Consider the following 12,008-nt stretch of genomic DNA (forward strand, 5'->3'; position numbering starts at 1 on the left):
GTAGACGAGGCATGCATGTAATAGACCCAGCTTGGACTGTGCGTTAGTGTGTGCATGTCATATTCAACATACTGTCTCTGTGTGTGTGTGTGTGTGTGTGTGTGTGTGTCTGCAGCAGCCAGTGCAGCTGTCCTGAGCTTGAGACAGGCGGTGGCCAACACACACAGACTGCAAGTGTTTCCAAACCCAGGGAAAACAGAAAGAAAGGGAGAGAGATATCGGTTTGTGTGCCAAATAATTCGCTATTGTAACCCAAGTTTGAGTTTATTACAGTTGGCATTGTGAATCCTCTCACGTCTGTTGACAATAAGTCCAATCGCTGTTGCGTAACCTTAGCAACCCATCAACATTTTTAATTAACCGAATCCAAACGATTGAGAGAGAGAGAACAAAATACAAAGACTCTAGTCCAAAATTAGCGCCAATTCGAATAAAAAATTGACTTTGGCAAGAAAAGAAAATATTTAGTCACCAGTTGGCTGGTAACTTTATTATTAAGCTGCAACATAACGTCATTCAAGTCAAACTTTAAAAACAAAACTGTGACCATATCAAATAAAATAAAATACTGACTAAATAAATGATCGACCATCCCTTAAGTGCAAATGGAATCTAATGTTTTGGGCATTTAAATTTAATGCAATTAGATTTTTTTACTCTAGAATGATCATGCACATTACCTATTTGTATTTGGCTATGTTAAATGGCATTATTTGAGCAAAATTTGAAAATTATAATTGGAGCAAAGCAAAATGTATTATTCAATGTTGCTATTTTTTTTATTTCTGATTTGATATTTAATCGAAAAGTAATTTTGATAAAGTTATGTAGATTTATTTCCCCGTTGAAGATAAGAGATATACTGTGCATGGCTAAATCCTCACTCCAGGGCAGTTACAAACACAACCACGTGAACTGACTTGCCTTTGATATAATGCTGAGACTGTAAGGACGTGCTGTTTGTCACTAATATGAAAGTTAAAAAAAAGAGGCTAAATCATCCCATTTTCAATACAGAAATGTGTAAAATATAGTTTAATTGCCCGTAAGAAATATGTATGGCTTGCAATTGGCAGTGACAAAAAAGGACCCTGAGTGTAAAGGAGAAGGGGGAAAAAAACATCAGAATAATATAACACTCAGGAAATTAAGTCTAGCTGTAAACTCAAAGGTAATGCAAGTTTATATGTTCAGTTTGATCTGATCTTTCACTTTCCCTAGAACTCTTATTTTATGTTCTGCAAAGAAAAACATTTTCGATATAGCAGCATTAGCTTCCCGTCTCCCTGCTCTGCTGGAGTGAGTGAATGAGCTCAACCTCCTCAGCGGATCTGGTCCAGTGGGATAGATATAGGAGACGCCCCTATATACTGTCTGTTTAAACAGATGAAGATCTTAAACACTCAAATGACTCATTGCATACATCAAAAGTCAATCAGAACCCCCCTATACCTCATACAGTAACAATGAGGCTCATAACTCAGGTTGACACAGCTCTGAGGTCACCCTGGGTGTGATTCTGCTCTGGGGAATTTCACACAGCAAATTCGTCAGTTCAGCTCCATTTAACAAAACCCTTCGTGACAAAGTTTTAACTGACTGGCCTGAAGCAAGTTCACACACCCGAGCACATCGAGAACTGTCAGTATTAGACCTGCTGAGAAAGCAAATCTCACAAATGTGTTTTAGAGTCTATAACCCTATAGGACACAACCGTAGGGCAAACTCCTTGAAGCATTTCATGTCACATCATCAATACACGCAACACTTAATCACGGCTGACTTTCACTTTCATGACTCCATCTGCACTTTTTAAACTCTACCAAGGGCTGGGACAATCTTAAAATAAACGTGAAATACACTTTCAAAGTTCCAAACAAGTGAAACACACAAAGAAATATGATTAGATGAAGTTGTGTGAACATTAATTTGAGCTGGACACGAGCTGGAGGTGAGTTTTCCCTCAGCTCACTTTCTGATTGGGTATTGTTTTGTTTCATGAGATAATCTCCAGAGAGTGCACGCGTTTGTCCTCGAGTTTCCCCCCACACAACAGGATTTCTGATAAAAAATATTCAACATGTTTACGATTCGAGATCGGTGTGTCCCCGCTGTTCTTCCGAGCAGATTCAGTCACTCTTAACACACCTCACCCCAATCTGATAAAATAATCTGTAGAACCATCAAGATAATCGAGACTTTACCTAGGATTGTCGAAAGGGGAAATATCTTTCCAAAATCACTCCAAATATCTTGTACCAAGGACCTCACTTAACGAAAGGCCAATTGTTCTAACCGTTTATTGATGTTGTTATTTGCCAAGTTGGATTCAGACCTGGGTCTCCTGAATGTACACCACAGTTCAATATTCAAATATTTAGTAAAGTGTATAGGATATATTAGCGAGCAGGACGAAGTCGAGGGCTGTGAGAGATATGAGACCGTTGCGTCGCGCAGGTGCCGCTCATTAGTAATCACGCCACCGGCCTCGCACCGGCCTCCCACGGCCCTCGACCTTGGCCACAGATATGCCATTACTCTTATTTCATCACCATAACAACATCATAGTGTTGTTATACAACATTGCTAGAGTAAAACAGTGTCCAACTAGTTATAAATGACAGTGTAGATGGTCACATTTCACTACTTCGTGTATATGTGAGGCTGTTATGAGTTGAGTCAGTGAGGCAGATGAAAGGTTTCCAACCACTCTGTCCAAATCTGTGGAGAATGACTTAACACGATGTGTGCGTTCACACTGCATGGCATGAGAAAGAATCGATGAGTAATGCTCGTGCTGAGGAGACTCAGCGTCCTCAGCTCCATTGTTTTGATGTTTCCCTTTAAACCTCTGGTGTTCTTCTGTCATTTTTGACCGACATTTTTTACTGGTACAAAACTTGGTAAAGGTTTTGGGACTTGCTATGTGAACACAAAAAAAATCATGGACGTAAGTCGAAAAGGTTAAATGCTCCTGAAAAATATAGTCCTGAAAAGAATAGTCACACTTGTGTTCCTCGCGGTCAAAAATTACAGCATTTGAAGTGAATGGGAGATGAATTTCATCTACTGAAAACTTTTGGTACTGTGCCCAAACAAAATCTTACTTTTTTTGAGATATCAAGCTCAAATTTGGAACACAACTTTGTTAAACGTTTAGAATAATGGCTTTGATTTTCTTGCAGTTTCAGAGTAAAATGTGTTTTGAAAATATATATTTCATATAAAAATTGAAAATAGTATTTTTGTGCATTTTTCACAACAATAAATGCAAAATTGTGTCACATCAGCAATACTTTGTCAAGTGTCGTCTTTAAAAAAAAAAGAGATCAAACTTAAGTCTCTGCTCTAAAAGCATTCAAAATTTTCGACAGCTTAAGTTTACAGTTTAAGGTCTATGCTCAAAAAGTGAATAAATGGATAATAACGACAGCATAAATATAATTTACTACCATAAAATCCCCTAAAAAATACTAAATAAAAAACATTATCGAACTAAAATATATTACATTAATTTCATTTAAATAAAAAAGCGACGCGAAGAGCACCAGAGGGTTAAACATCAGATCAGTGCAGATTCTTTAACACAAAGAGTCCGACCACACCAGCTCTGAAGTTGGCTATCCGACAGCAGCAGTATTTTGAACAATGAAGGGTCGTGTTTACTTGGACACATCATTTTTATGCTAAATCATGACTCAGGTGTGCGTCAGTCCCCGGACTGGCTCAGTTGCACGGATGAGCTATTCCTTCGGCAGTCATGCCAAGATGACTGTTAACTTGCTGACAGGAAGAGGAAATCAGAATTTCTTACTAAATGAACAGGAAAAGAGTCAGATAAAGGACAAATGAGACAGAGAGAGGAAGAGTGAAACGGGCAGGATAGAGAACAAAGGCAGTGAAGGTTGAATAATGACAGGAAGGGTTAGTCAGTTTACAAGAATATTTTACAGGAATTATCTGGGGTGGGCCAAATTATTAAAGCCTCATCGACATGAAAAGCTCACCCAGGCCAGCAGACATTATATGCCCTTGACCCGCCAGGTACATTTCTGCACTTGCCTGATTCACCTAGTTACTCCATCAAACACTCACAGCTGACAGTTCCCACAATACACCCGGAACATTTGAACAGAAAGCCAAATCCATTTCCCCATGCACTGCTATTCAGAGAACATCACCCTATTCAGTTTCCTCATCTTTGAGCTCATAAAATAAGAAATGTGTTTTCTCAGAACCATCTGTGTTGATCTACCAATTATCAGGAAAAGTCATCTGTGAGGTCAGATATTCATCATTGGAATGGCAGAATGTGCTTCATATTTTTCTATGATCAGAGTCTGACCTCTTTTACAATGGCAAGATGACTTTGAAATGCAGGTGTAAATGAAAGTTTGGGTGAAACTTTTTCCATCTAATCCTGTCAATCATGACAAGGAAATGCATGAAAAATACATTTTTTGATTGAAGATTGATGGCACATGGACTTCAAAAAATAACTGAGAACAGCTAAACAGACAAAAACAGCTGCATTACGCATGCCAGTATAGTTGGCGAAGTCACTTTGTAAAGAAACACTATATGCGCCTATAGACTAAACACATATGCATGTGCATGGCATCACCATTTTCACAAATTCTCATCTTCAATGTTTACATGGAGACGATAACGGTATCGTTTTCAAAAGTATGTTTTCAGGCCCCCAAAACACAACTCTCATGTCAATGAATGGCCAAAACGCATTAAAAAAGCTTTCCGTTTTTAATTGAAAACAGACCTTTTCTCTTTATTTTTTACACGACATGTAAACGGCCCCTAAAAATAAAGAGAAAAAGTCTGATACTGCTTTTTTGTTAAGTAAGTGCGTGTTGACTTTGGACCTTGAAAAAACAAGAATAGAATTAGGAAAACAATAGGGCCTTCACCCTTTCAGGGATTGGGCCCTAATGAAAGGTGCACTGTAAAAAAGAAAACATAGATTTTATTTATATCTAATTAATAAAAATGAGGCAACAGATTACAAGCAATATTATTAATTAAATTTAACAAATTAGAATTGAGTAATAATTCATCAAATTAATTCCTTAAATGTTAACCATTTAAAATGAGTAAAAATTACAAAATATATGTTATTGCCAACATTGAAGACACCTGATGTTAACAAGCAGAATCACTGAACGAGAAAACCATAATTAAAGTCACCATTATGTAGATCAGTGTGTGTTTTAGTTGGGCTCTTCACCCTTAAATTATTAACTTTAAGTTTTGTTTGGCTGCTTTACATGAGTTATAACAGCAGATGAACAATTAGAAACGGTGATCTGATGGTGTTGGTTGTGTATTAACATCATCATTATTTTACAATCATTTGATCTGAATCACTGAACTCATATAGAGTCCAATTTATGAGTTAGGTTAACTTTATTAACTATAGCAGTACTGGTGTAGTACACCATAATATTATTAACTTTTACAATGTAATCCAAATAATTTCTAAAAAGTTTCTCTTGTACATTAAAGAAACACACAGACATCAAGAATCAGCCTGTGCATCTCAACCATGGTGACATTTATAAAGCATGTTGCATTGCATTCTGGGTGCCACCAATCAAAACTCATTCATGGCTCCCATAATGCATTGCTGCATGAATAAATAATGAGCTTATGATCAGAGGTGATCTGTTTGTCACCATTGCTGAGATTCATACGCTAAATCTTGATGTCTGTGTGTGCCTAAAAAAAATATGTATATATATTTTTTATTTGTATTTCTATTGATTTGATCATTTGAATTTCATTGAAAAGGCTAAACATATTATACAACTAAATTTATAAAATAAACCCAACTCATAAATTGGAATCTATATTGTTCAGTGATTCAGGTTAAATGATTGTGAAATAATGATTATGTTAAAACACAACCAACACCGTCAGATCACCGATTCTATTTGTTCATCTGCTGTTATAACTCATGCACAGCAGCCAAACAAAACTTAAAGTTAATAATTTAAGGGTGAAGAGCCCAACTAAAACACACACTGATCTCCATACTGGTGACTTTATGGTTTTCTCCTTCAGTGATTCTGCTTGTTAACATCAGGTGTCTTCAATGTTGGCAATAACATATATTTTGTCATTTTTACTCATTTTAAATGGTTAACATTTAAGGAATTAATTTGATTAATTATTACTCAATTCTAATTTGTTAAATTTAATTAATAATATTGCTTGTAATCTGTTGCCTCATTTTTTTTAATTAGATATAAATAAAATCTATGTTTTCTTTTTTACAGTGTGAGTACAGTTTTTAAATAGAGGGTTAATAATACGGTAATTCAAAACGGGTGAAAAGACAAGAAAGGATAGCATTTTTTTTTTTAAAGCCAAAAGTGGAAGAAAAAAATTGAGCGAACAGGTCAAACGGAAAGGCGTAATGCAAAGCTCAGCAATGTGAACAGAACTGATTTATACTGAAAACACCACCAACCTGAGTGCTCGCACAAAACCTTTTACTGGAGCTTAGCGTCAGATTGCACGAGATGTATCTGGACTGATGATTTGATATCACCAATGCAGAAACACATCTCAAGTCAAAGCAAGGCTGTAGGTGCAATATCTGCCTGATGTCTGGAGGATTACTAAACACGGTTTATAGTTTTACTAAAGCAGAAGTGAGAGATGGTTTTCCTCTAATGTTTGGCAAAGGAGATTCAGGCAAAGGAGAATTTTTTTTTTACAGAAGCTGCAGCTTTGATGTTGAATGTTCCTGTTTTCACAAACAACTTTCAAAAGCTTGTCTATATTTGCTTGAAGCCATGAGTAATTGCTAGAGAAATAAATGAGCACAACAGCAGTTGCGAGAATGCATGTAGCCTATTGTTACTATAGTTATTATGCATAACCTCTATGTAAATCAAAAATCTACACCCTGTTCAAACATTTTCATAATATTCTTAGGTTCTTACACCTGCAAGATGTATCAAGAGGACAAGCTAATGAGTTATTTCCTCTCTTTTAAAACTATAAACAGGGTGTTCACTTTGTGTTGGAAGATGAATAATTTCTTCCTGTATGAATCAGTCTGAATAACACTTTAGTTTGTTGCTCTCCATGCAGTTCTGAGACCGCAAGTTGGTTTAAAGCTGGCTGATGTGTGCAGATCCGGCTGTAATGTTTCACTTTGTGGTTACCCCATTCAAGTAAGTCATTAATGAAGGCAGTAAAACCCTTATGTAAAAGTGATACACAGGCCAAGGATCTATGAACACTGATTCTTTCAATGATCCAGGCTTCAACAGTGGGGTTATGCGTGAGTCATGAAAAAGATGAACAGCACATAATATGGAGCATGATGAATCAATAAAACAGGCAGAAAATCCTTGAAACTGTACCTTTAAGTCTTTAGGTTGAAATACTGGAGATAAATAACAAGTGTAGAAATACATCTGGAGAATCTGGAGATCATGTATATTTGATTCAATCAGAATGATACAGGATTCATACAAGCAAGTTATATTATTTACAATTTTTTTCACAAATATGACTTATTCATTTACATTTTATCAAGTTTATTCTTTCTAAGGAATAATAAGAAACAATAACAAATAATATGGAAACCCATTTCACCTAATATGAAAAAAATCTAGCTCTGTAAAATCAGAATTCTGACTTTAAATGGGAAACAAAAAAGTACAAAAAAAGGGGGGAAGAAAAAAGTAATTATGAGATTAAGTCAAAATTATGACAAAATTAAAAAAATCTCTGTCATTATGACTTCATGCCATAATCATGCCGAAACGAGACTTATTCCGACCGTTATTGGAATATGGATATTTTTCTTTCAAAAAATGCATCGTTTCGCTTCAGAAGGCCTTTACTAACCCACTGGAGCCATATGGATTACTTTTATGATGGATGGATGCACTTTTTTGGAGCTATTCAGCCTACTCAGGCTCTATTCACTCCCATTACAAAGCTTGGAAGAGCCAGGATACTTTTTTTTATTTAACTCCGATTGTGTTTGTCTTAAAGAAGAAAGGCATACACCCATGGATGGCTTGACGGTGAGAAAATTATGGGATCATTTAGATTTTTGGGCAAACTAACCCTTTAAGAGTTTCTTCATTAAGATTAGGACAGTTGTATAATCCTGATATTTCTGACTTTATGTCTGCAAAAAAACAAATGTCAAAATGAATTGTAATTCATGCCTATCCAAGCCAGTGCTTCTATGAATTGCATTTTTAATGCATTTCTGGATAAATTAATAGATTTATAGATCTTCCAAATATAAATTGTTTATATATTGACGTTTATGGCCTTGAAAAATGTATATGAAGACACAAACGACCACAGCACTGTAAAAGAGACTGGAGATATAGAGACAGTGATGTGTATGATAGATGGAGAGATGGATGGATGAATGGATGAATGGATAAATGATTTACAGCTACTTCAACATCAAGATGGGACAGCATTGAGACCGTGATGGAAGACAGGAGACGAACAGAACGTGATATAAAGTTAGACATTACTCAGGAGGATGAATTACAGCATCGAAGGTATGTGGACTGAAGAGAGAAAAGAGAGAGAGAGAGAGAGAAGTATAGGGTGTGTCAAAAGATAATTTAATAGATGAAACAAGACGTCTGATGTTAGTTCCAACCGAGAGCACATTTCCACTCTGTATGCCACCAATGTCTCTCCCTCTCTTAATTCTCCTTCAATCCCTCCATCTTTACCCACCACACGCTAGTCAGAGATTAGCCTGCTGTTTACAGAAATATGAGTGTGAAGACAAAAAGGTTTAAAAGATGCATGAAAAACATTTAATTGTGAGCTCAAACACACAATGGAAACGATTTATAGTTCTTTCTTTCTTTATCTAAGTGTGATGCCCCAGCAAAGATTTCTTAATTTCTCCACAAACAAACTCATAATAAAACCCTCATTGCTCAGATCAATGTTTTAGACCTCCTTAGAGATGTTTGCTGAGCATGTCAGCCTACACACATGCACACACACACACACACATTCCTTTGTACCCCTCTTGGCACTTGGTCCCCTCCCTTGGTGACACAGCACAATTCATTTTACTTTTCATTGTGCCTTTATTCACGAGTCCCCAAACCCCTTTTAAACAAAGAGAGGAGAAATAGAAGATGGAAAAGGGGGATGGGTGAATTTCCAGCTTCTTGGTGCATTCATTAGCATCTCTTCATAGTTTTTGCGCATAGGCTACTCTGCATTTTCTTTTCCCTCTTCAGAAAATACAAAAGGCAATTCGAATGTGCTTTATTGGCATGACACACATTGCAGTGTATTTCTAATGTTTACAATGAATCTAGAACAGATATAGCAGACAGTATAAAGTTGCTCTCCTGATGCTCACAACCTGACCTCATGAGAAAACTCTTTTACAAGGTGGTATTTTGTATGGAAATGTAAGATTTTTTTTGGGGAAAAGTAAGAATGAGGGTCCACCCCGAACCTAGCTGAGGCATCACCAGATTGTACGAAAATGTATTCATGAAATTGTAATAATTCATAAGATTTAGCCACCAATTCACCGAACCGAATACTTATAAAATGCCATGCGGTGTGTTTCAACTACAAACTCAGTGTAAGGCTGAATTTATTGAGCTTGAATCGCATGGACTGTGGTGAGAGGATATTTTCAATATAATGCAGACAGTCCCTAGATCTGACAGTTGCAACTGGATGCCACATTCTCTTTCAAACACGCTACTCTCAAGTGGTTGTTAAAGACAGCTTAAAAACAAAACCACTGCTATTTAACCCATGTAACCCCACTGTTAACATTGATAACCAAACGTAGGCCTGCCTTTGAGTCTGAAAGGTCTAAGCAAAGATGCATTTACACGGAGATATCAAATAAACAAATGTGTAAGACAAACCTATTGATTTCATTTCAGCATTTTTACATGGCTGATTATAAGTCACATCAACAGAGCTTTTTAAATTATATTTGACCCTCTGGAAGATTGTGTCCATTTCAAAAAGACAAAATTTCATTTTGCCATCCAAGAAGTAAACGTGCTGACAATTTGTGATTAAACCGGTTAATGTTAATGTTATGACCATACAAGCTGTAAATAAGCTCAAATACCAAGAGCAAACAAAAATCAGCATAGGTCTGATAAGAACTTTCCCGAAATCTTACTGGTTTAACACCAAACTCGTTAGTAAATTGGAGTGTTTTCTCGAGACTGCTCTGCAATTACAGTTAAAAGCAGGATTGCGGTAGTCCATAAATAATGCTAACTGACGCGTAATGCCGGGGCCACAGGTGGGTAAATATACCACCAGAAATACCCACGGCAGTTTTTAAGCTATTTCACAGTATTTGAATGTTGGCATTAAACCCGGGTTCCAGGTATCATAAACAGGAACCATTTAAATTCGTCGAGTGGGTGTGAATAACAACTTCACAAACAAACAGCACGACTCGATCCGCAGACCGAGCGCATTCCCGGTACAGTGGCAGACAACCAAACTCCTCACGTACACACTCCGAGACTCTTGGCCGCCATGCACGAGACAGACAAGTTTACTCGCGCGACGACTTAACACATTTGAGCAGTTTAAAACAACTCACGTAGAGTTTAATGGAAAGGCCATGCGTTTCCACACAGCGGTCGAAACAACACTGACAATCGCAATCCGAGAATCGACAGTGCGTTTACTAAAAACGATCAAGTCAAAAGTAACATCTGACAACTTGCAAACCATAAATAAACTACACTTAGGCTACAAGCAATTGTCAGAGTAACGTTAGGCTATTTTCTGATCACTCACCTAGAAGTCTGACAGAACGCGAAATCGTCTGCAAATGTAGGCAATCGCCTGATTCTTCTTTTTAATCCGTGTAGTTCACTTTGGCAGGTTGTTTTTATACTGGCACAGTCGTATGACTTTAATTGTGCTTATAGCCACAAACGTACCAATGAATAAACAGAATAAAAAGAGCGATTGGCAAAAAGTTTCTGAAAGCAAGCAAGTTGTACGTCCCACGTTTGAAAATATTTGTAAGTAGGAATGTTCTGTTAAATCCGACGAGCGCAAGTGACATGGACGTCCTTATTTATTTCTCAATCAGTGCTTCTCTCTCCGCGCGCTCATAATATAAGCGCTCAGCTTTTAGACCTCTTTCTCTTCCCCTCAGGGCTTGCAAACACGACCAGGTGCTCATTTACATAACTACACTAGCTGCTTCCAATGGCTGCGCTCAGTCAGGTGCTTCTTTAAATATTTCATGAGGCAATTGTCCAATCAGGAGCGAGTAAAGCAGGGAACCCGTGACCTGGCAGTGCCGCTGTAAATGATACGCGTACCTCTGAGAGACTTTAAAAAAAAAAAAGTGGTACAGGAACGGAGAGATTTTGGGAATAGGAAATTTAATATTGTTGGTAAGGACACAATACAGGATTTACCTTGTTAACCCTTTCTGATGTCCACCGTAACTCTTGTTTTGGCTAAATTTAAACATTATGTTGGCTTTTCTCCATATAGTTTGATGTTAGCGCCTATAGAAAGTAACTGTTACATTTGTAGTGTTAAAAGATCGCATTATTACAGAGTAGAACTCCAGCAATATACCATTATGTCCCGAGGCAAGACAGTAACAGAGTGTTAACAGACTCAAACCTGCGCTCAGAGGCAATGAGGTTAAATAAGAAAGATGAAAAAGTTCAAACATGCTAGATTCTGCACATTCACAAATACAGGAGAATGAAACGGGTGTGGTGCTTTAATGTCAGTGCAAAGCTAAATTAAAGGTAAATAGGACAAGAAGACAAGGGTGGGTGAGTGAAAAAGAGTTATTCCACAGCTATGTGTTGCTACTTGCCCCTTCATTGGAAGGAGATGGGAATTGGAAACTTGTTGGCAGTCATTCAGTAACACTGAGATAAATAGTGGACAGAGAAAAATAGCAGTCTACCTAGTGAGTCAATATTGTTTCTCAAATCCTATTGACCGCAGGCATC

General features: G+C 37.2%; 1 protein-coding gene across 7 annotated transcripts in view; it reads right to left on the reverse strand.

The window, feature by feature from the left end:
• The window catches only part of ddr1 (discoidin domain receptor tyrosine kinase 1), a 34,670-nt gene extending 23,489 nt beyond the window's left edge, over positions 1 to 11,181 (reverse strand). For 6 of the 7 annotated variants that reach the window (XR_013799188.1, XR_013799189.1, XR_013799190.1 and 3 more), the window contains exon 1: positions 10,819 to 11,179. The gene's annotated coding sequence lies outside the window, so the exon portion shown is untranslated. Of the gene's footprint in view, positions 1 to 10,818 lie in introns of all 7 variants that reach the window. The other variant, XM_079624617.1, reaches the window with a different exon arrangement.
• Positions 11,182 to 12,008: the final 827 nt, after the last annotated feature.

The sequence above is a fragment of the Phoxinus phoxinus genome (assembly GCF_949152265.1).
Source record: "Phoxinus phoxinus genome assembly, chromosome: 10".
In the NCBI taxonomy this organism is placed as follows: Eukaryota; Metazoa; Chordata; class Actinopteri; order Cypriniformes; family Leuciscidae; genus Phoxinus; species Phoxinus phoxinus.